At 38.9% G+C, this 25,760-nt stretch overlaps 1 protein-coding gene across 8 annotated transcripts in view; it reads left to right on the top strand.

The window, feature by feature from the left end:
• NCKAP5 (NCK associated protein 5) overlaps window positions 1–25,760 on the top strand; it is a 629,163-nt gene that overhangs the window by 221,111 nt on the left and 382,292 nt on the right. Inside the window, exon 1 of one of the 8 annotated variants that reach the window (XM_083487651.1) lies at window positions 20,837–20,901. The exons of the other annotated variants lie outside the window; for them this stretch is intronic. The gene's annotated coding sequence lies outside the window, so the exon portion shown is untranslated. Of the gene's footprint in view, window positions 1–20,836; window positions 20,902–25,760 lie in introns of those variants that run through there. 8 annotated transcript variants of the gene reach the window in all.

The following is a 25,760-nucleotide window of genomic DNA, read 5'->3' as shown; positions in this document are numbered from 1 at the left end:
ATCCCAAGTACTTTGCAAAGTAGTGCCTCAGGGGAACTTCTCACGTGATCTTTTGTACTTGGGAACAGATATAATCAGAGTACAAAATACAAGCACACAGTGTTATTTGTGAAGGGTACATGTTTTGTGTAAATTGACACGTTCCTTCAAAATCCATGAAGCAAGCCACTTGGGGAAAAACTACACCTCCATGTATTTTTAAAGGAGAAAGTGGTAGGTTGCAGTTCACAATTTTCATGGTACACGTACATTAAAATAAAAATAAAAATCTGTACTTAAGTACAAAATATAGCAGAAATAGGAGCTACCTAATCTACTTACCTGTTGTGCCCACTTCACCCATTGAGGCACATTCCATTGTCTTGTGAGACTGGTGGATGCTAACAATACAACTAAAACCAGTTCCTAATTCAAACTCCACTGCACTCCTGATTCTTCCTTTGCAGCTATGGCTTTAGGTTTCCTGCATCTGATTTTATAAGATATCAGGTGATAGGGAAGTAGATGTGGTCTTGCTGCTGTAAACAACTTGGGACCAGCTTACTTAAGATACTGCTTCACTCCATATATTCCTGCCCAGCAACTGCACTGGGCAGACTGAAAGGAGCCAATACCTCAGGGATGTGCTTATTTTGTTATAGAAACTGGGCTTTTAGTGTTGCTACTCCAGCCCAACTGCAATTAGGCATGCCTCAGCACCTTGGTATTTGGGTAGCTATGGAAGACCTTTTAAAGAAGGTTTTTAATAATTTTAAAGGAAAATTATTGTACAACTGTAGAAATGGTTGTGTTGCTAATTGTTTACTGAGTCAATAATCTCTTGTATTTCATCTTACTGTACACCACTTTGGTACCTTTTAGTTGTGAAGCAGTTTATAAATTTGCAAATAATTAAAAATGAACTCCTAGGGCTTATTCCTCTTTGCCATAACGTAGAGAAAGTATAGGCAAGTGTGCCACAGAATACAAGCCACTGCTGTTACATTGTGCATCAAAGCTCTTAAAGTTACAGGTACTGTTTTCCCCCGGCCTGGAGTTAGGAAACCTAATTGCATTGACTGCTAGCTTGTGATCCAACAAGATGGATGCAAAACACCAGCCAGGAATGGTGGCCTACTAGGGACTCAACAACCTAGCTCGGCTTGCAAATACAAAGGTGTCATAAAGGATCTAAAAGTCCTTCTTTTTTTTTTTAAAAAAAAAATAATTTTTATTAATTTTCCAAACATATTTAAAACAAATAATAAAACAAAACAATACAAAACATACAAACAAATAAACACGTATAATTTCTTAAACTTATTTTCATACACCTTATTTCACGGACTTCCCCATACCTCCCTTTTTCTGCATCCTTATGTTAACCCTTTCTCAGCAACCCTTAGCTCAATTAATTCGCTCATTTTCATTTTACATTCTTTAAAGTTATGATTTACTGCTGCAATTCTCTATTTCATATAACCATAACATCTCAGCCATCATCAATCTTACAACAATCTTTAAGATATTTCTTGAATTTCTTCCAATCTTCTTCCACCGTCTCACTTCCCTGGTCACGGATTCTGCCGGTCATCTCTGCCATTCCCATATACTCGATCACCTTCGCTTGCCATTCTTCCCGAGTGGGGAGCTGCTGCGTCTTCCAGTACTTCAAATACATAATTTGTGTGCAGCATTCAACTTTAAGGCTCTGGAAGGCCTGCCAAAAATGTGCAAAACAGAAAATAGGCGGGGTATGTAAATAACTTGGGAGAGTTTATCTTTATGTCAGCCTAAATTCATTTTGCCAATGTAATCCTGAAGGTCTGGTGTGCGTCTGCCACATTTTCTAATGGTATGACTGATACACAGCATTGTGGTTGTGGGAATGGCTGTTTGTGCTGCACACAGCGCCTCAGTCGAAAAGCTGACCCAAGCCACTCTTTGCTCCAACACAGCTAGACACAGAGGATCAGGTGTGAAAATTAGGTCTGCTCTGATATGATGGAAAGAAACGTAAATGATCTTTTAATTTAGCAGTATTCTATGAAATTTACTACCCTTAATTGTGCCGTTAAAAGGTTACAGGTCCAAAAGATGAGCATTATTATAGTAGGTGAACATATGTTTGTGTATGTTGTTATGATGTCTGCGCTGAATCCTAAATTCATTATTTGCCCCAAGCGGCACTTCTCCATCTGTTCCACCGTATATCTTAATGAATCTTTCACATTTCATGGCACTTTGAAGGATATTTAAGCAAGCAGCTACACTGGAAAAAAGTCTATAAAGGGTAAAGGGCAAGAAGGTGCTCTGAAATGGTACAATAAAGGTGATGAGGCATGCTTTTAAAGTCCAAGGCAGATGATTACCATGAAACATGAAAATGATACTGGAGTCTTTTGGCTTAAGGCCTCATTGCCAGTCCAAGTTACTGTTCCTATAGCTTTCCCTCTCTCATCAGTAGGTTTGCTTCTCTTGCTTTGTAGAGAATTCAGGAGATAAAGTTGCAATTTTATCTACTAGTACGTGACCAGGCTTATCTAATGTTAGTGATGTATTTATGTGTATAAGATGCTTAATAGTAACATTGAATATGTATGGTAGTTTAATGTAATAATGTAAATGTAGTAGTGCAGCATTTTGACTGGCTCCCTAGAAATCTAGTAAACTATGCTTTCCAAATACGAAAACATGCTCATGAGAGAGCCAGTGCAGTGAGGAGTTAAGAGGCAGGGTAGCCAACTTAGGGCCCTCTGGATGTTGTAAACTACAATTCCCACTATCCCTTGCCATTGTGCATGCTGGCTGGGGCTGATGGGAGCTGTAGTCCAAAATATCTCAAGAGCACCACATTGGCTACCCCTGAGCTAGAGTATTAGGGTATCATGAAGATTCAGTTTCAGCTACTCAGACATGACCAGACTCTAGCTGCTAGAGTCATAACTGAAACGTCACCAAAATCTGAAGGATTTTAGGGAAGTCAAAAAGTTTAACCAGCAGACTTTATAGGTGAAGTTGAAGAGCTATCTTGGGTCAGTTATTATGTAATATGATGGGATGACCCTAGGCAACTTGACATACAAGTGTGATCACCAGGGCAACCCTACCTGCATGTACTCAGAAGTAAGTCAGACTGACTTCCGGTCTACTACGGAGGACAATAGCGGTGCGCTAAGTGTCGTCCTCAACACAGAGCTGGCAGAGAGGCTTCGAGGGTTGCGCTAGAGCTCAGCGCACTCCCCCAACAAAACCCACAGAGGAGTGGGGACCTGAGGATTCCAGCGGAGCGGAAAAACTCACACACACACACCCCGAACGTTTCCAGGCTGCCGCCGTGCACGCAGGAGGAAGGGGAAGAGGCTTGAGTTCACTCTCGGCACCAATCCAGCCTGCTGCCGAAGCTAAGATCCGTCACCAGAAGCAGTAGATCTTCCAATTAGAGGTTAATGTCAAATAAAACATTTAAAATTAAAATTAGAAGCTAAAAAGTTAATTTGGCGAAACAGAAGCAAAACAGGAAGTCAGCTTCCGATTTCTGCGGGCGAGCTCTGCAAAGGAACTTTTTTATGAATGGGACACAGAGACTGCCTACAGCAATGGAGAATTGAAACATTTAACTTTGACTGAGTGGATGGTTACATTCTAACAGATATATATATTAACTGTATCTTAAAGACTGTATTCTTAAAGACACAAATTTGAAGTGGAACTGGCCTAACCTTTTTTTTCCTTCCTGTTTTCTGGATTTATAAATTACCTTTTTATTTTTATTTTTTATTTTTTGTCCTTTTAATTGTATATTTTATGTTTCCTGATGTATTGGATGTTTTTATTTATTTCTGCCTTCCTTTTTGTTATATGACTGTATGATTTGTTGCTGTTGGGAGGGAGAAGGCAGACTGTATGTGCCTATGTTTCTCTTTAATTTATGCCCACTGATCCAACTGCAGTAGCATCCCAATTCCAGTTCACAGATATTTGTGTACCTGCAAAATATCACCTACTGGCTGTAGCCATTCATTTATATTGTAAATCCTATGCGTGCCTACTCAGCAGTAAGAGACATTGAGTTCAGTGAGGTTTATTCCCAGGTCGGTGGGTTAAGGGTTGCAGCCATAGACATGTTTTTTAAATGTTTGTTAGGGCACAGATCTTCAGGGTTATCTCTGCAATCATGAATGCTATTCACTTAATGTTTTTATAACAAAGCTGAAATGCCATCAGTGCCTTAAAAAATATTCTAGGAAAACTTCCAGAAGAGTAGCAGTGCTAATCTAAATTTTCCTCCAAATATAATTAGTGTTAATCTGTGCTGCAGCAAAACAACAGAGTCCTGTGGCACTTTACTTAAAATACTAACAAACCATCATGTCATATGCTTTTGCTGGCTAGAGACACTTTGACAGATGCATCTAGTTTATATAGAGCAGACTTCCCCAACTTGGTGATCTTCAGATGCTGTTGGACTCCAACTCCCATCAACCACAACAAGCATGCCCAAAGCTCAGGGATGAGGGGAAATGATATCCAGAAGGATCTGGAGGGCAACTGCTGGAGGAAGACTGATGTAGACACTGCAACATTAATAAATTAATTGAAGGAAGGATATTTACCGTAATTGCAAATTTATTTCATTGACTACAATATTTAATTTGTAGAATATGTGTTCAGGAGGATGAAAGGGAATAGTAGAACTCAAGGGGAATAGAAATGTTCAAATGTTAGAGTGTCTTGTACAGTACTTTTAAAGAGTAATACTTCTATAATCTACTCTTCGTAAAGCAAATTTTCAACAGACGAAGTGGTTTTTTTGGAACATTTAAGCTTAAGCCACAGTAAGTCTATCAATTTTCTAAGGTTCACCAGAATCTGTATTGCTTTTTCCTCCCTCTATCAGGCTAATATGGCTACCGGTCTGAAATTAATTAAAGTATTTTTATTTGAAATCTTTTATTATATTTGAAATTAATGAAAATGAAATAAGCTTCCTGAGCCCATTGAATAAGAGTGTAATATGCATTCAAATAAACAAACACATCTGTTAGGTTAGATCTTGATTAGGCAAACTTGGATCCCAATGAAATTAGTGGGCCAAGTTAACTAACTTAGTTTTGATCTAGCCCATTGTCATTTTCTTGCCATGGAGACTGTTGTGCATCAACAAGAAGTATACTATAAAACAGTTGGCTATTTTAGAGAATGCTTATGTAGTCTGAGCTGGACATAGCTTTTGCATTATTAAATGGATCCTAAACTTTTGACTTCTCACTAGCTGAATGAAGTGGATAGCTGTAATGTTCCAGTTCATATACAGTGATACCTCAGGTTACAGACGCTTTAGGTTACAGACGCTGCTAACCCAGAAATAGTACCTCTAGTTAAGAAATTTGCTTCAGGATGAGAACAGAAATCGTGCAGCGGCAGCATGGTGACAGCGGGAGGCCCCATTAGCTAAAGTGGTGCTTCAGATTAAGAACAGTTTCAGGTTAAGAATGGACCTCCGGAATGAATTAAGTTCTTAACCCGAGGTACCACTGTATCTTTCCATGTTCGGAAACTCCCTTCCATGTTATTATCTTTCTCTTTAAGGGATTGACTTCAGTCTCTTGAGAAAGCTATGGTCACCCTTGAAAACTTGGAGCTTCTAAGCAGTTAATATGCATTTTCTCTTAGATTTCCCTGAGCCTCAGCTGGTGTGTAGGATATGGGAGAAATAAAATTGCCACCTTGTTGTAATCTGAAGCTAAGCTTTTAGCTATAGTTTGGTGCAAACTGGATAGCTTGAATTGCTTCTGAGTGGCATGCAGTAATCAATATATCTATATCTATATCTATATCTATATCTATATCTATATCTATATCTATATCTATATCTATATCTATATCTATATCTATATCTATATCTATATCTATATCTATATCTATCTACATATCTATCTATCTATGGCAAATGCAGCATGGATTGAGGGCATTGTATATTAGAGTTTTCTAACTACTTCTACACATATATAGATTGAGATTGTCACCTTAAGTACATGCATACCAGTTTAATTGCAGTGTTTCAGGATATTTCAAGAGGAGAAAATAATTAATTGTGAAGACACTTAAAAATTTTCTTATACAGGAGTCATGAGAGCACAGACTCTTAAATGTGCTTAATTATATACCATCTGTGAGTTATAGTATTGGCCTCTGTGTGCAGGAAGAACCAGCAGCACACATATAAGATGGAGTACACTTGGATTGTAAAGATGTAAAAAGGATCTAGGGGTCTTAGTAGACCTCAAGCTTACCATGAGTCAACAGCGTGATGCAGCAGCAAAAAATAAAATAAAAAATGAATGCTGTTCTAGACTGCATCAACAGAAATATAGTGTCCAGGTCAAGGGAAGTAATTGTACCACTCCATTCTGCCTTGGTCAGACCATACCTGACCTGTGTCCAGTTCTGGGCAGCACAGTTTAAGAAGGATACTGACAAGCTGGAACTTGTGTAGAGGAGGGTGACCAAGATGATCAAGGGTCCAGAAAGCAAGCCGTACAAGGAGCAGATGAGGGAATTGGGTATGTTTAGCATGGAAAAGAGGTGACTGAGAGGAGATTTGATAGCCATCTTCAAATATCTAAAGGGCTGTCACATGGACGATGGAGCAAGCTGGTTTTCTCCTGCAGAGGCTAAGACTTGAACCAATGGATTCAAGTTACAGGAAAAAACTTTCTGATGGTAAAAGCTGTATGACAGTGGAACCTATTCCCACAAGAGGCAGTGGACTCTTCTAAAAATGATGCTGATTGGAGGTTTCCAAGCTGAGGTTGGATGGCCATCTGTCATGTATGATCTAGTTGACATTCCTGCATTGCAGGGGGTTGGACTAGATGACCCCTTTACAACTCTGCAATTCTATGATTCTGTTAACACCCATTGATGTTCATAAGGTTTTATTTTGTTTGTAGGGCTTGATATCTATGTAGGTAGTCCCCCCCTCCTAATCCCCTGAGGATGAAAGCAAAAAGATTCTCAGGTCATTAATGTGGAGAATGATCTCAAACACAATAGATTTTCCTCATGACAAATCACACACAATCTCCATAGCAACCCTTCCATCATTATGCATAAGATTTCAATATAGTTACAAGAATAAGCTTGGTGGTAGTGGAAAAGAATTGCCATATATAGGGTGAGACTTGTGGGTGGAAAATCATGCACAGATAGATTGAAAAGCAACTGTTCTTTTTTTAAAAAAATGAACAAAAGAGGAGGGGAAAGTGATTGGATGCTTTGTGTTTTGGAAAGTGGTGATTAAGTCAGTACATTATCTTGAAATGAAAGGCTCTCGTCTGAAATATAGTGAAATATAGTGGTCTCTCTGCCACACTAAAAAGAACAATTTGACCATCATTCTTTTTCTCCAACCCACTTTCACAATATTAGAAGGAGTTTTGTATAAATCAAGATGTTTCTGATCAGCTGTTGAATAAAAATTATGACGAATCCTAACTATTTTTACAACCAGGACTGAGATCTACTGAATTCCCTTCCCTCTGCAGCTAGGGACGAGGAAGAAATTTGGTTCAGTTCACATTTTAATGTGCACCTACATATTTTACACACCCTGAAACAATACATAGCTTTCCTTTGAAATGTCCACCTTTCTGAGTTCTGTATGTAGTTCTCTGATTAAGAAATATGTACAAGAATGCATAAATTAGTGTGCATAAAGATACACTCATTTGTGAAAATTATATGTATAATGCAATGTATTACAGAAAATGTGTGCATAATATATATTGCAGTATAATGTGTATATTAAGAGAAATAGGCACTAAAATGAATTTTAAATAATTGTTCTACTCCACACTGGAGTAGAGTGGGTAATAATAATAATAATAATAATAATAATAATAATAATAAAAGGTTAGCCGACTTCAGGGTTTGGAGGAGGGGATCTGATGACTACTGGAATTGGTGGGTCTGCAACATTTAAACTCCCCTCTCTTCATAAAACCATGGCTTCCACATAACTAGGATTTCATGTGAGCAAAGCAATATGGAACATCCTGTTGAACTCTATTAACATTTCATCCCACTAGATGTTCTGTCAGTTAATGTAAAACATAATAAGATGATTTGTCAGTAGATGTATGCAGAACTTTTTATTTGACTCTCACTGCATTTTATTTGCATATAAAGTGGCACATTTACCCTCAACAATAACTAGGCCTGAAGGAGTGATATTTAATAGGAGAATATAATTATTCTGCTCAGGTCATAAACATTTTCTTTAGGGCAATGGGCAACCGTTTAAGGACAAGACCCATAATCATTCATGTAAATGATTTTAATATTACAAAATGGAGCTAGTAAAGATTTAAGGTACAAAGAGAGAGGGAGGCAGGGAGGAGAACACTACAATTCAGTTTTAATGAAACATCTCTTTCTTATCAACTGCCTTAGCGGCTAAATTCATAAAGGTCAACAAGCTCTCTACCTTAAACATATTACTATCATTTAAGCTCACATTGTGTGATGTGACTTTTGAGTCTTTTATATATATATGTCTGAGGTATCCACTACATATAATTAATGCATCATGCAAGAATATATATATATCATGATTCTACTAAATAGAAAAGCTTGTGGGAACATCCTTAACAAACTTGGCATGACTATACAAGCATCCTCCCCTGCCTGTTATTCTGTTATAACATGGCATGATTGTATGTAATAGCTTTATTATAAGGATCCTGCAGGGGTACGCATACCCCTAAACATTTTGTGAATCTAGGTTTGGCGTCTTTGAGGGGCAGTATTTCAGTATGAGTAGGAAAATGAGAGTACCCCTAAACATTTTTTCAAGGAAAAAAGCACTGGCTTTGGATCCTAAGATGTGTTAGCTTAAGGAAATTCGTGGAATAGAAGTTGTCCATCCTCTCCTCTCCCTGCAGCCCCCCGTGCCCCCTAAAACAGCTATAAACGCTGAACTCCCTAGGGAAAGGATCAGATAGATATAAACAGATTATAAATGTACTCCTATGGAGCTTTGATCGGTTTTGGTAAATATTTCCAAAACAGTTCCCCCACCCCTTGCAATGAAGAATTTAAACACGTGTCAGCACACACACAAAGGTAGATGAATGAATGCATACATACAGATGGAATATTTACTGGTCACAATTATTTCAATTCAGCAAACTGCATAGCCTGAGTTGTGGGGTTTTGTTTAAAAAGAAATATAGCACTTTCTCAGGTTTGTTTAATTGGTGACAGTGCCACTTTGACCTTTACTTGACCTTAAAATTCTATTTTCCTGTAGAAACCAGAGGACCAAGCATCTCTGAGATACTTGCATTCAAATCCCATTAAATTCAAGAAGAGCTGTGCACAAGTATGCAAAGGCACAGTTTGGCCCTAGGTAGTGGTTAGTTCTGTAAATGTCATATTAAGGGAATATAGAAACACAAATATAATGATTTCTCCCATTATATTCATAGACTTTATTATTTCCATGTTCTACGTGACTTTTGATATAGAAATGAAGTTTCCCAATGCAAGAATAAAAGATTAAGTGCATGAGCTTTCGCTGAAGCAACTGATCTGCTAATTATCATGGTTCATTTTTGGGATAAGGTAGAACTGGGAGAAAATAACACTATAAAATTTATTCATAACATTTCATACAATTTCTCTGTATGATCAGTTGCCTCTCTCACACACACAAATATCTACCTTGAAATGATTTATTTATTTAGAAGATTTCTAAATTGTTCTTCATTTAAAAAAGAAATCCCAGAGTGAAGTACAATATAATAAACATTATACATAATAATATGCAACTTATATAGAACTTTAAAAACTTGGTCACTGCACCAGACCATGGTGGGCATTGGGAGACCTGTGCATGCCTCCTATATCCCTACCCTCTTGCCACTGTCCTGGAACTCAATATAATGTTCCTTAACCAAACAGAGGTCATGAACCTGTGCCTATGTGTGGGCTGTAAGGGAAAGAGGGGAAAACAAGGTTTACGGCAATCTCTGCACACGTGCCTGCAGAATCCAAACTGTTCTGAAATTTTCAAGGTTTGTTTTGTTTATAGTGATATTTAAGAGCACAAACTACAGAAATTCTCGCAGTCTTATTTCAGCTATCCAGATCCAAAAAGATTTATTACCCAAAGAACAGTGTCCCAATAGTGTGAGGACAACCGTTTCTGTTATCAATGTGGCTAAAGGACTATATCAGTCATATTAGAGGTGTGGGGAAAAACATATGAAAGTGGAGATTTTTGAAATCCCTATTGCTTTTAATGAATTTTGGGCCAATGAAACTTGTGCTTCTCTGTTAAGTAACAATCATTTTTCTCTCATACTGTGACACTTCACTGAGCTGTCTCTTTCATCCCTATTTTTTGCTATTGGCAGCAGAATGCTTGCCAATTGCATCTTGAGACAATCTAAGAACATTAGAAGAAACCTGCTGGATCAGCCCTGCATCCTGTTCTCACAGTGGCCAACCAGATGCCTATGAGAAACTAGATATAAAAGGAATGGTGACACATTCCAGAGATCATAAACAATCCATGTGTGCAGATGACATCGCTATTTCTGTGGCCAATCCATGTCAGCTTACTTGTCAGTATCCTCATGTTGGAAGAGTTTTTCTTAGTCTCTGAAAATCAAGCCAAGTACAATAAACCAAATGTAAACATACCTACGGAAGTAATAACTGGTTCAGGCTGTTGACCCATTCCCATGGCCTTACGACCCATAGATACATTTTAATTTTATTATTTATCCTGATTTGAATGTTCTCAATTGTATTTTATTACAGTATTGATAGCCAAAATTAATAAGGAGGTGCAAATTGTATCTCACTATAGGGTGTGCGTGATTATGTTCTGTTCTTATCCTGGGCCAAAGTTCTCAACCTGAGGTACTACTTCTGGGTTAGCGGAGTTTGTAACCCAAAGCATTTGTAAGCTGAGGTACCACTGTATAAGATTGGAAAACTCTGGGATTCTTTATTTTATGCAGATTTAGTCATCACTTATATGTAAATGTTCTGTTGGTGTCCTTTTATTGAGGGAAGACATCCATCAGTGGTTTGGGGTGGGAGGCAGTTTTCCATGGATTCCTTCCATCAGAAGAACACCATCCTCAGCTTATCTGCTCCTTGAGCACTCTACAGCCGAGGAAGTGAACAGTCTCCTTTGAAAAGTGCTGTGTTTCAAATGATCTAAGATAACGTGAAAGTTCTGTCTGTACTCTCATTTCTGTGATGGTCTAGTCTATTTGCACATTAGGAGTAGCAGTCATGAACTAGCCCTGAGTTCCAGTGCACATAATGTTAATCCTCCTGTGGTGCAATGGATCAGTGCATCTGGCTGTTAGCCAGAAGATTGTTGGTTGGAGCCCCCCAAGGAACAGCTGTGAGCAGGATTCCTGCATTGCAGGGGGTTGGACTATATGACCCTTGGGGTCCCTTCCAGTTCTACAGTTCTATTATTCTAAGTAGGTCATCCCTTAAATGCAGGGGTATGTTTTCTTTCCAAATTTACACTATGGGGCTCATGATCTGGATTAGGACTCCAGCATGTGAAGGGGGAACTTTAAACCTTTAAATTTTAAACAGTGTCTGCAGTTTGCATTACAAAAAAGGGTTCTGTTAAAACAAATAGGACCCTTTTTTTGGCAAAGCATATTTCTAAGGGTAGTAACCATAGAATAATAATTCTGAAATGATGCTCTGAATCTTGATTGTATAAACTCGCTAATTTTATTTCTGAATGTTATAAGCAAGTATCTGTGCCCTTTGATGCAACAGGCACAAAAATATATTTGACATTTGTTTTTATTTTACATGGATTAGCTATATGACTGCTTGTTAGACAGAAAATTGAGGTTTGGCTTTCTGATACGATTTTGTTGCTCTGAAGGTTGTAGTTCCCCCTACCCTCAGACTATCTGGAAAAATCACAGAGTGATAAATATATTCATTGTGCATGACTGAACAATAGGAACACAGACATGATACACTTTCTCATTCTCTTGATGAAGTCTTGTAGTATGAATGTAAAGGCTCCTGCAATTATAGTCCCTTTTGTGTTCCATGCTGCCGGGATGGCATTTTACTTTGTTCAGAATCTCAAGTCCTGCATCTATCTGAGCAAGAAAATAGATGGTGTTCAATGGGTAAGATTATTGGAAGTGTACAGAGCAATGAGCAAGTGCCATCACCATCCCAGTGGAAATTTTCAAAGGGAGACATTCAGCAACAATAGAGTTTATCATACTGCCCCTCTAATGCTATTTCGCCACAGGGATCACTATTTGCAGAGTAAAGGAAACAAAGGTAATGCAGAAGTAGCTGAGAAAAATCAATAGCTCGACAATTGTGAACAGCAAGTTGCTTTTGTTAAGTGCAAACTTATCAATAGCCCAGAAAGATAACAAAAGCAGCTCCATTCATACATCAGAAAACTGTCTCCGAGGACTATATTGTAGGAGTAATAATGGAGTTTGTTACATGCAGCTGCATGCTGTTTGGAGTCATTTCTAGCCATTTAGCAAATAGTCACTTTTTTCTTTAAAAATAAAAGTCTTTATCATTTTACATATAAATTGCATTTTGATGATGACATTTCTGAAATATCAGACTGATTCCTAGCTATAAAGTTACAGAATGATAAAGTGAGCAGTGTGACATTTTGTTGTGACATGTGTTTATGTACCTTTAAAAGAGACTGTGACAGTCCAACTTCTGCTCCTACTGCTGATGACGCTTTTCACTCTCCTCTGCTTCTGTACCATTGACTAGCTGTACAATCCTAGACCACCACTGACTGAATTTAGAACTCAATTATGGAACTTGAGGTTTGACTTAAGCAGCCCTCTAATGTAAGTGAAAGGATTATATAATGACCATGTTTTTGTCATTTAGTACAATGAATGAATTTCATGCCATTAAAAGGGAGTTAAATGAAGAAAGGGGTCAATATGTATTACTCATTGAACCATTTCTAAGGAAGAAACCGTTCTTTTGGTTTATGCCTGGTTGGAGCAGTTGCTTGGCAGGGTTGGATAAATCTGAGGACTAATCAATTATTTGGCCCACCTGACAGCCATGGAGCTGTAGACCCAATACCCTCAGATATTGGGAGGGCCACTTCCATTGTGTCCAGGAAGCTGACCTAAGAGAACAGGTGGGAAAGGGATGGAGATTAGGAGAGGTAATCTGGACTGCAGGAATTATGAAGCCTCAGCCGAACTCTTGCTTTCATCTGAACACTGGAGCTATCTAAAGTGCTGAGACACTGGTTGCCTTGCTTCATGGGTTCTTGCTAAAGACACAGCAGGACACACTGCCTGTACAGTGCTGTTTGGGTTTACAGGTGTGTGTGCTCTCCTCACTCTAAATAGAACCAAAATGGATCTAGGATATTCCAGTGTCAAATATATTTTTGCTCAAAAATGGTAAAGCCACTTGAGAATGCCATGTTTGAGCAGTATAATTCCAAAAAAAGGGAAAGGTTGGGAAGCCCCTCATGCTGTTGCTCCATTCATATTGGCAGCTCCTTGCTTTTTATTTACAATAAGGTGAGAGACTGTATGACATCTAGTTTGGCCCTAATGTAGTGATTTTCCTAGAGAATCTCCAGAGCCCCATTTTCAGCTGATAGCAGCCAATGGATCACTGTTCAAAAGAGAATTGCAACTATTTTGACAAATCTTCTGAGCATGCTGCTATCCATGCAAGCTCTTTTGATAAAAAATAAAAAAGCAGTGCTACGTAACTTGTTGGTTTCACAAAGTAGTTTTGATGTGTCTGTTTATTACAACTGCAGTATGCCTTGAAGTTGGTGAATTCAATAGTCAAAGCAAATTCATATTCAGTAAACTGTCAATAGAGTTATAAGAACATGTGATGTCTTCTGTGATAATGAACGTATAAATTTCATTGTGAGGTCTGCTGACTGGTTCAATAAATTGATTGGTTGATTGATCAGGAAAGCACTTAAAAAGCGCACACAAAATATACCCTTGACAACGGGCTTTATGGGTTCATAGGAAAACTTGAGTGAATTTGCTTCCATTTCACTGACCCTTGGATTAATGAAAAGCCCTTCAAAAAGTTTTAATTTAAAGCTGTGGATCTTGGTGCTTGCTGTCTTGGATGGCTCTGAAAACTCCCAGTGAATTTTTTTTCCAACTGCTTACTACACTCCTCATGTAAACAGATGCAAACATCCAGAAATGTCAAGTATTACTGACATTTGGTTTCAGAATGCAGAATTCCCATGGTCTGTGTGACCATAGCCAAGTATTATTTATGACTCACAAGTAGAGCAGCATATTTATTTTTATTGCCATAATACTCACGATAGCAGTTTTAAAACACAACTTTAAGAAACATAACACAGGAGTTTTAAAATTGTGTATTGACTATGTCTAGCTGTGATGACTTATTCTAAACAACAATAAATGGCTCTACTACTTTGGTTATGCAGGAGATGTTAATACTAGCTGGTATGTTCCACTAGGGATGGTATATAATCTAATAATCATGATACACTTTAATCACAGGGAGGCCTATAAAAACTTGGGTTCTGTTAGTACTGGGCAGCAGTAGTTCAGCTTTCAGGCTCTGGGGAGCAAGCTGTCAACCTGAACAAGTTAGGAGTATTATCAAAGACAAGCAAGGAGTTGAGTTCCAAAAGCAGCAGCTGAAGTTCAGAAGCAAGTAGAATAACCCAGAGTAGGCAGGAAGTTATGTATAACAGGCTAAATGACAACCCTAAGAAAGTCCAATCCAGAAGCAGCATAGAAGCAGTGTGGATCTAGAATTTCAGGATGTCAGGGATGGAGCCTCAGTTTGCATCTCTCTCTTGCACTCACACAGCACCTTACACAGTGCTACACTCAAGCATTTCAGAAGAAGAATCAATTGTGCAAAATATCCAGATATTGGCAAATCTGCTTAATCATAATTTATTTGAATCTCAGAAGGCAAGGTTTCCTCGGATTACATTAGTGCAGATCTTTATTCTAATCACAGAGTAAGCATTACCTTGCCCATTATTTTTGTTTCAATCCATTGGGCTTCACAGAATAAGTTCATGCAAAATGATCTAAAGAGGACTGCATTGTCATTTTTTTAAAAGAGCAAGGCAATAATTATGTTGACTACTCCAATTTGCTCTTTAAACCCTATGAGTAACAAATTATCCCCTTACATGTCATTCTTTGCAAAGAAAAGAAAAGAAAAGAAAAGCGTGATGGCATTGTATCTTCTGCACTTAAATATGTCTTTAGTGAGACAGATTGGCTCCAGAGGATAGATGATGTCCTTCGTTTGCAGTCAAGTGTGAGACAGGACTCATCTTTGAAGGGGTTTATTTAGTTACACTTAAGTGGTATAAAGTTAAACATTCCCTGTACATCATGGTAAGTCATATTTCCCTCCATAACCTATAATAAAGGTTGCAAAAATTGCAGGCTGCCAAGCCTGATATGTACAGCTAAGCGACATGTTTCACAAAATACACAATAGTCAAGCACAGATCAAGTTAAAGTTACATATTTTTTTTTAAAAAGTATTTATTTATATGAGAAAAGGATGTTCTTAGGGTGTGTTGTTCCTGGGCCACTAAAAGCTTTAAAGGTTAATGCCTAGCACCTTGAATTCTGCCAGAGCATGGATAAATAGTTAAGATTTCAAATGTCTTGTATGTGTGCTCTGATCTCTAATGTGTGGTAAAAATAAATAAATAAATAAATAAATTTATTATTTATACCCCACCCATCTGGCTGGGTTTCCGCAGCCACTCTGGGCGGCTTACAGCATATATAAAAACACAGTAAAACATCAAGCATTCAAAACTTCCCAATGCAAGGCTGCCTTCAGATGTCTTCTACTCCTGGGGATTATTATTTTTGGACTAGTTGAAGTTTTTGGATGGTCTTCAAGGGAAGCTGCATGTCTAGATATTATAGAAATGTAAGTTATTTTCAAGGGGAATAATAACTGTGGCTAACTCCAAGTTCCCTAGAAAGACCCACACCTGGTGAACCAACATGCTAGTTTAAGGCACCTCTGTCTATTGCTGCCTGTTTATCCAAAAGTACTAGATCCAGAATTAGCCACAAGCTGCAAACCTACTTTTTGGGAGTGGTAGAGGAGTGCAACCTCACCCAGCATAGATGTGTAAGTCTCTACCCACACCATAGGACTCATCAACCAGCAGTGCTTCCATCTCGCTGGGATTAGGTTTTAGTTTCCTTGACTCTCTACTTCTGACACCAGCATTCAGGATGCTTTGGGTCACCCATCAACTAGAAAGAGACTGAAAAACTAAATGTACCCCCCACTGCCCCAATTTGTAACTGAATCAATTATTTGCCCCAGGGCAGGTTGTTCTATGTCTGTTTTATTTATGTAAATCCACTCCCAGTTGAATCATCTCTATTTTCTATAAACTTATTATGAGAAAGACAATTACACTTTCTGTCTGGTGTCTAGAAATGGGATGGTCAGCACATGCTTTTAAAAAGGAGCCACTGTGCAGGCAGCTAGAACTCTCATCAAGGTAACTGACTACACAACACTGTTGCAAGACAATTCGGGGGGGGGGACGGACCACCCTCAAAGCACGCCAAAACTTATTATTGTAACATGTCCTCTCTGCCTCAAAGGTTAATCAGAACTACTAGTGATGTAGCATAATTTCCAGTATTTTATTGTCTGTAATTAGCATTGTGACATCAGACCCTGACATCAGAAGGCCTTGGCATTAAGAGCAAAGCTTTGGGGAAGGGCTGTAGCGCAACATCCCAGGTTCAGTCCTCCATATCTCTAGTTAGTTCTGCGGAAGACTACCTGACTGAAACCCTGGAGAGCCATTGCCAGTCTGTGTAGACAATAGTGAGCCAGAATCAGGCTCGAGGCCCTACTCCATAACAGTGTGAGAGATAGTGTAGACCAGGCGTGTCCAACTCCCAAAAGACTGTGATCTACTCACAGTATAAAAATACTGGCTGTGATCTACCCTGTTTATTGACAGCCAAAGTTGTTGAGCTTTGTGATCTACCACATACGTCCAGTGATCTACCGGTAGATCACGATCTACCTGTTGGACATGCCTGGTGTAGACTAAGAACACCATCTTTGAAATAACTGCAAGAAATAGTTAATAATGGTCAGGTAAATACAGGTTTGTTTTATTTATCCCTGTGAGACCATTTAAAAGAATTGTTGAGGAAGGTGTTGGGAGTAATTGCAGCCTACAGCAATTAACAATGTTTAGTTCACTTTTTTTTTACTTCATTAGCAGATGGAAAGTTTGTTTTTTCTTCTTCCCATGAAGCAATGTGGCTAAAAGGTCATCATTTTTCTTTTGATTGGTTTGCCATATTTAATGGAAGGGCAGTCTTGATTTGTCAGTTATTCTTGGCCCCAATAGACACTGAAGGTGACATCTACCAGCTTCTCAGCTGGTGTTCCAAAGTATTTAACTACTTAACCTATGGAGCGCTTGCTGTTAATATATCTAAGTGGTCAAATGCACATGAATAGATCCAAGATTTAGTAAAGACACAATCATTACTCTCAGCAGCAGGTGCTTCACTTCCCACTGTGGAGACGATCACCCTGCTGCTTTCAGTCATAGCAAGAGCCACAGGAGCAAAATGCATGAAGAAATAGGAAATGTCACAAGGCAGTGTGTTGGAAATTCCATTTGCTGATAGGCAGTACTTAGTCATATCAATATATAAGATGACATTTTTGTTTGACAGGTTTAGTTACACTTTCTTACTTCAGGATTTGTCAGTCTGCAAACTCTAGTTTTCAACTGTTAATGCACAATAAGATGAAACACAGCCATAGGTGTTAATACAGTGAAGTTTTCCTCTACTTTTTACTGAACCTAAAGTATCCTTTAAAAGTTAGAAAGATACAAGCAGAATGTTGGACTTTGGCCTAGAATGAAAATTTTTAGTCATTAAATGGACACATGAGGTGGCCTTGGACAAATCACTTGTCTTCTACTCGAAGACCTTGCATCGTAAAATGGGAATGATAATTGTAACTAACAACACAAGGTTACTTCACTAATTAGAAGAAGAATGAAATCAGGGCAGTAAAACAAATCAGTATTTTTATGTACAGCTCTCTGTTCTGGAGTTTTAGCATGGTAAATGTTATACTTGTCCTGATTTAAGTAACCCACACATCTAGTGTATTGGTCTCAGAAATGGATCTTTAAGAATATGGAAGGTGGGCTGCTCAGCCAGCTGGTTACTCAAAAATATTACACCATCAGCAGCTCTAGTATGTCCAACACAAAGGCATTAGATTTCAGGGCTTAGATATTTAGGACCAAACAATAGTGGTGGTGTGTATTCGGCTGTTTTGGAAAAAAATGGGGCTTAGACTGTTTTGAATACCTGGAACATCTGTAACCATGCTTAATTGGGACATCAACCCACTTGTGAACAAAAGGAAAATGTTATTGATGCCATAGATTGAGGTTGAAGATAGGTGAGTTGCTAGATTCTGGAAATAAATGGAATCCCATATTTGTTGCATTTAATGAATGGGTAGCATTTTGTCAAAGAATTGCAAGTTCTCCAAGTATAGCTCTATTTCTTCCTCCTTCTGTGGAAGGGCTGTGACTTAAAAGTTAAGCATGCACTGTCTACACAGGCGGTACCAGGTTCAGACAACTTAAAAGAATTAGCAATGCTAGGACAGACCGTTGCCAGAGTTCTTAGACACAATAAAAAAGGCAGTTTCATAAAATTGGTGTGTAGATGTATGAACCATACAAATAGTAATAGTACTAGGATGGTGTTGGAGAGTGTATGTTTTATAGAACAATAGTCTTTGAGGTCTCAGAGGGTCTAGTGTTCTTTCCAGTCTGGAATCTTCAGTGCCAAACTGCATGTTAGCTTAATAACATAGCATGCAGCTCTGTCTCTTGTTTTTCTTTAATTAATTTATGACAAACATGGGGAGGGATTGCTAATTAGAATCACAGTGCATGGAGCCCCTTCCTCCTTCAACTGCATTGTTACCCACAAAAATATTACTGTTCAGCTACAAGGTTTAGAATAGGAAAATAGCACCAGTAGAAACTCTCCCCAAACTGGGGGAGGGGGCAATATTCATGAGGTCACATCTGGGGATGGAAGTGATAAACCTTCCTTTCTATGTGTTGTGATTCCTTTAATAATCCTCTCCAATGTAATTCATTAAAGAAACTTTGCTACACGTTAAGCATAATGTGCAATTTGAACCTGTTGTTCTCTTGAAACTTTACACTCGTCTCAGCCCTACAGGGGCCTCTGTTGAATTGATTTGTTCCTCTCTGTTCAGTGTTGATATTGTAGCACTTAAGTGAGAGTATCAGCCACCACTATCCACATACTGTTCCTTCATGGGCAATAACGTCATTGAGGAGGCAGCATGAAGTTGCAAGACTAGTTCAGAGAACTCAAGTTTTCATAGCCAGAGGAATGAGATCAGCACAGGAAGCACTCCAGAAATTATTACTATTTAGGAATGGTTTTGCAAAATAAGAAGAGGCTGTGCGGTGTCACAGAAAGAGTCTGTGAGAAAGCATTTATCAAGTTAATGAAAAGCTTGTCCTGTGCAATCAAAGGATAGATCAAGGCCTCTTTTTCTTTCTTTCCATCTTCCAAACTTTCTTTGTGGCTTAACAGATGCTTGCATATTCTGCATGCCTTTCCAGCCCAGACATCCAGTGTTTGGATTGATTCTAACATGATGATGAGAATGAGTCATCTACATCACTTATTATAATCTTCAAATATATGCTGATGAAGGTCTCTGTCCTTAAGCAGAACAAGCCAAAATGCCATCAGATAAAGCTGTTTTCAGTGTTCTGATATCTTAATTAAATTACTACAAATTGACATCATAGTTGATTTTAGAAAATAATATAGAAAACGATGTGTTTACAAAAGCTTGGCAAGTTTTTCCTATTTTCTGAGTAGTAGTAATCATAATTCACTATTTTTCATAAAAGTGACTCAAAGTAGCTTCCAGAAAAGAAAAGAAAAACAAGTAAAAACAACCTAAAATGCTCACTGGTGATACGCATAAAAGAACAGATCAGACACAACCCACCCCACTAAAGAGATAAGCAGAAAATTAAGGTACCTAAAAACAGATACTGATGGTGCTCAATGTGCATCCCTGGGGAGGTCCTTCTGCAATTGGGAAGGCACTACTGAGAAGGCCGGTTCTCATGTTGCTGCCCTCTGCATCTCCTTCCGAGGGGGAACACAGAGAAGGGCTTCAGATGATGAATGCTGGATTTTAATTGGTTGATGTTGGGTGAGACAGTCCTTGAGATATTGGGGTCCTGAGCAGCATAAGGCTTTATAGGTCAAAAGCAGCACTTTAATTGGACCCAGAAACTAATTGTCAGCCCATGAAGTCATGCCAGGATTGTTGTTATACGTTCAGACTGTCTTGCCCTGATCAGCAATCTGGTCATTTAATTCTGCACCAGCTACAATTTCTAAATTGTCTTCAAAGGTTGGCAATTAGAAGCAGAAATAGCTGTTAGACTTGGCACCTATTGTCTACACTGTAAAACTGAAAGGCTTTTAACCTGCGTTCTGCATAGCTGGTCTATTTCCTCTTCTTTAACAGAAGTAAGTATTATTTGTCAATTGCACTATGTTTTAGTCCAGGGGTGGGGATCTTCAGCCCTGTAGCAAAATGCAACCTTCCAATCCTCTCTATTTGGTTCTCCAGGCCACACACACTCCTTTATCCACACCCTCTCCCCCCAGGTTGCATCCCTCACTGGCCTTGCTTCACATGTTGCCTGACTGGAATGTGTCCTTGAACTCTGGTAATGCTTTTTGATTGCCTGGATACAGGAAAGAGGTATGTGTGTATAGAAAGTAGCCTTCGGTGCGAAGGTAAAAATTACAATAATTTTCCTGCCACTTATGCTTGTGGTTCCATCCAGCACCAGCATGTGCCTCCTGGCTAAAATAGGTCCCAAATCCTTTTTCTAGGCATGTGGTATCCTCTGGCAGGACTGGATGTTTGAGCATCTGCTGAGACATTGCTGAATCCCAGAGTTCCCTGGTCCTGCTTTTCCTCTTCCTCACCATTAACACCAGCTTTATCCCAGGTGCCCAGAGGGAAAGGGGGAAAACTACTTCCATCTTATTGGATAGAAATTGTAGCTAGAATCTTCATACGCTTTTCTGAAAGGTGTTGTGCGATAGCTCCTATTGTATGTACTTTTCGGAATGGGGACAAACAAAAATGAATGGGGCTAGATAAATCTCCACTGAAATTACAATGTAGGAACAGTATTGGAATGAAATATTTATCCCCTGCGGATAACATGGGAGTAGACAGGCTACTGCTGTTTGGCATGACAAGTGAGCACACCAATTTTGTGCATTCCGCTGTACATTCCTTGGTTAACGAGCTAAACAGTGGCGCTTTGTGGTCAGAGCCACTGCACAGAGACCATAAAAGTTCTGGTTTAATGAGATAAAAGTATTGTGTCACAAAGAACGTGCCTCTGTTCAAACCATAGAAGGAAAGACATTTCAAATGCCCAAGATCCAGTGTCAAATATTCAGAAAAATTAACCTGACAGTGTAGGCACTGATCTAATTCAGTGCTTGCACAGCAGCAAAGGTTGCATGCCTAGCCTCCCTGTAAAAATAAGCTGCAATCATACCAATCACCTGCTTGGCAGGGAAGAGAAAGTAAAGTAAGGGAGACCTAAATATGGCCTTACATTTTTCCTCTTGAAAAAGTGTGGGTGTGGAAGTGTAGCCCCAGGTTGCTAGATCAGGTTGGAGAATGTAATCATCATGGGTGCATCGATTTTGTTCAGGAGATTTCCCATCCAAGTAGGGTCATGGATGTGGAGTTCTACTGCCACACATATAAATCCTTTAGCCTGATCTGGGCATTGGGACTTCTCCCTGTTCTTTCTAGCCCAAACCACAGAAGACAGTAGTCTAACTACATATCCTGGCTTGTAGTCAACTGCCATCTGTTTCTGAAGGCCAACTCCTGTTGGCCCTTGCTGGTAATAATGGCAAAAATCCTCGCTTTGTTCAACTTAGCCATGATTTGTGATTGTTACAAATTAGCAAGAGTTAACATCTACTGGGATAAATTGTATTGCTTTATGGGGCGTGTGACAATCGAGAAAAGAAAAAAGTACACAGTGTACATTTATATGGAAATATGAAGACTGTTGTGCTGAGCTAGTGGCTTGCCCTCAAAGCTTTCGTATGTAATTTATGGAAAGTGTTACTCCCATTATTCAGAAATGTATGTGTATATATTACAGAAAGGGAGAAAACGTATCTTATTACAGTTATACAGACAATAAAAGGCAGAGTTTAATGGACCATGCTAGGTTTCTCTTAAAACATTAATTTCTTTGTGTTGTCTTTAATTTCCATGATAATGAAATGTTCACAATGGCCACTGGATATTATTATATGAGAAATAAATTAGATCCTTGCAGTTAGATACAAATCCTCTCTGGTGTTGTCATAGGGATATGGTTACTGTGCACCCCCCACCTCAAAATGTTAAATGGTACCCTTTGAAAGTATTTCCTGTTTGAGAATTATTGTTGGTTTTTCAAAATCCTTTTATTTAACTACTGTTAAGCTGATACTAATGCAAATGATTTTTAAAAGAAATGATTAAATAGTTCATTTCATTTTTTTTAATTGCCTCCTCCACAAGTATAATCCTGGCGGCTCAATGAGATTTCCATGTGGTATGTAACACTTTTAAATCAGAAAACACAAGGAAATGAAATGTCGCAGACACAGAGATGAGTTTAGCATCCCATGCTGTTGCTACTGTACTGATAATGGAAAGGACTGACAAATGAACACACAGCCATTAGAAATGTGCACAGCAAGTGCACAGTTGTTTGTTTCACAACAGCTCCAAAAATGGGGATTTGGTTCCTTAACTGTGCAGCAACTCAAGATCACATGAGAATTACTTACCTTTTGAGCATCTTGTAGCTTGCTCTGAAATACCATATGCACTATCAAAGGTGGGTGAATGATAGACTGTCCCTCTACTTTTCAGTATATTTGGTGTAAAAATACCCATCTATTTGTGGTGTAGCTCCTGATTCACATGTAATAGCAATAAATGTCTCACAGCACTAAGTTAAGCTTATGGTGGTAGCTACTGAGAACATGAATTGCTGGAATCATCCAAGCATAACAACCTTTACTAAATTTGCTTTTTTTCAAGTACACATTTTCATTCAAAATAGATTCTGAGGAACAAAATATCTCACTAGGGCTTATTGGTGTTTGGAGACAATTTTGACATGCAGACACGTATTCCACAAGTTATTTTTCTAGACTTATTGCCTATTGCTGGGATGGTGCTGAACTTTCTGATTGTAGGTTTCCTTTCAAAATGACCACTTCATTTTGCTAAATCTGTGCCAAATTTCCTCTCTAAGCAAAGGCACATGATGCTATCTACTTTCACTATACAGCATTTGGGAAATGCCTAGCTTTTTTTTTTTTTTTTTTTTTGAGAATTCCATAAACACAGAGTGTAGGCTTAGGCTGGGCTTTTATTCATCAGTTCATGCTGAAAATAAAACTTTATTTTAAAAATGGGGTTGATATCCTTACTGAATGTTGTTCTTCATTAATGCAAGAAGAGAGTCTCAAACAAGTAAGTTGCATACCCACTTCCCAAAAATAATAATTTCCCCAAAGAAAATGAATGATATATGCTCTGCCTACATACAATATGTGTTGTTGTTTCCTTCAAATCCCATAAATGTTATTGAGATTTTATATGGACCATTATAAATACTTCAAGGCAGGAAATATGTGTGCAGATATATATGCATGTGTGGGTGCTTATGGATGTGCACATGCACCTTTGGTATAATTCAAGATTCCTGTTACAGCTGTCATGGACTGGCTGGAGGCAGAGCAGTGGTGGGAGGCACCAGCTGGGGAACCCCCGAGGGGAGTTGGATGGTGGGACGATGATGAGTGATTAGAGGGAGAAGAAGGAGCCGACTGGGTAGAGGAGGCGTTGGAAGCTGAAGAGGTAACAGGGTTTAGTGAGCAGGAAGTGGCTGTGGCAAAGGGCAGTCCAGAATCAGAGGCTGAAGTGGAGGCTGGATAGGAGTGGGGGCAGGCTGCTAAAGAGCCAGGCTGCTAAAGAATCTCCCCATTCTGCTGTTATCAGGTCCCCTCCCCACTAGTCTCCCAGAACATGGAGAGGGATGAAGAGTGCAGAGCAAAGAGAGGCAAGATGAAGGAACCTCTGGTTGCTGGAGAAGGACCTGGGGGAGGAGTCTTATAGTGGTAGGAAGGTGGAGACCATCGGTCCTTGCATTTCCTCCTGGGAAGAGTTGCTGCGATCACTAGGCCTGTGCTGTTTTGGTTTCTTTGAATAAAGAGTTAACTTCTCTGATACTGGGTGTTTTATTGCTGATCTGCTCCTGATTCTGTCACCTGACAACAGCTTAAGTATAATTCACACAAAAGCTTGCTGTATAGATATTTAATAGTGAGAATCTTCCATGTTAAAATGCAGTACTTTCTTAAAAAAATGTTAAATTGAAAAGATGTAAAATGTGAACTTTTTGAACTATTTGTTCAACTTTCATCTTCAGTTCTTGCCTGGAAGACTCCTGATTCCCTGCTGTCATGGGAATTCATTTCCAATTGGGGGCAGTTTTCAGTCTTACTTTTTGAAGACATCTGTGGGCAAGGCCATCACTCCCTTAAAATACAGGTGCTAAATGATGAAAATGAGTTAGATTCACATCTGGTAGAAATTCAGGCAGAGCAATGGATAATGGTCTTGGCTTCAAACTTTGTATTCAGACTTTCCCCCCTACTTCCTTTCATCTTTTTTGGTCTCAAGCTCTCATTCCATTTGTTCTTTCTCACAGAGAATATCTGTATTACAAACATAATATAGGATTTTATTACAGTTCACTTACCTTGAGTTCTTGAACAAAATCAGAGGATCATATTTTTGTGAGGCTTTTGGGAATTCTCTTTGCTTCCTATCCTGTTATGGGGCTTGGGGACTCACAGGAAGGAGAAGCAAGAAACAGATCCATACAAGTCCAGGCAGGTGTCTCTAGGCAGGGCAGGACCCTGGTCAGCTCCCAGGGGCCTTGCTAGCTGAGCTTTAGAATATGTTGCCTTAGCAAAGAGCTGAGACCTTCTGAAGTCTTATGTGAATTGTCATGGCTCCTTCCTCCTTGAGATGACTGTGCTGAACTAAAGGGCCCTTGTCTGAATCTTCAAGTACTGACTTGTATGTTGTGGATTGTATGGGGTTGTTATTGGGGACTTGTTCTCTGAGTCTGCAGAAGGTGGGAAACTATGTCCTCTGGTCAGAGGGTCAAGGGAGAGGTACTGACCCCCTCCTCAAGTGGAGAAACCTATAATTCTTTATTATTATCTTCCTCTTAGTCATGTGAGGAGTTATGTTTGAGGGTCATGACACTTCCCAAGAGGAGGCAAAAGCACTGTTAAGCCTATTTAAAGTTGAGTGTATTATGCTCTTGACTAAATTTCTATTCAGTAAACTGTCTTCCTATCTATCTTTGTAAAGTGTCACCATACATGTTTGTGATGTCATTGTATACCTTATAAAGCATATCCAAAACAAAAATGAATGACATTTCATACCAGATATTACAAATCTGGGTATGAAGTTCACACACTCTCTATTCTCCAAGACAG

This window comes from Podarcis liolepis, assembly GCF_965112155.1.
Source record: "Podarcis liolepis genome assembly, chromosome: 1".
In the NCBI taxonomy this organism is placed as follows: Eukaryota; Metazoa; Chordata; class Lepidosauria; order Squamata; family Lacertidae; genus Podarcis; species Podarcis liolepis.
This window is presented reverse-complemented; position numbering and strand designations above follow the sequence as displayed.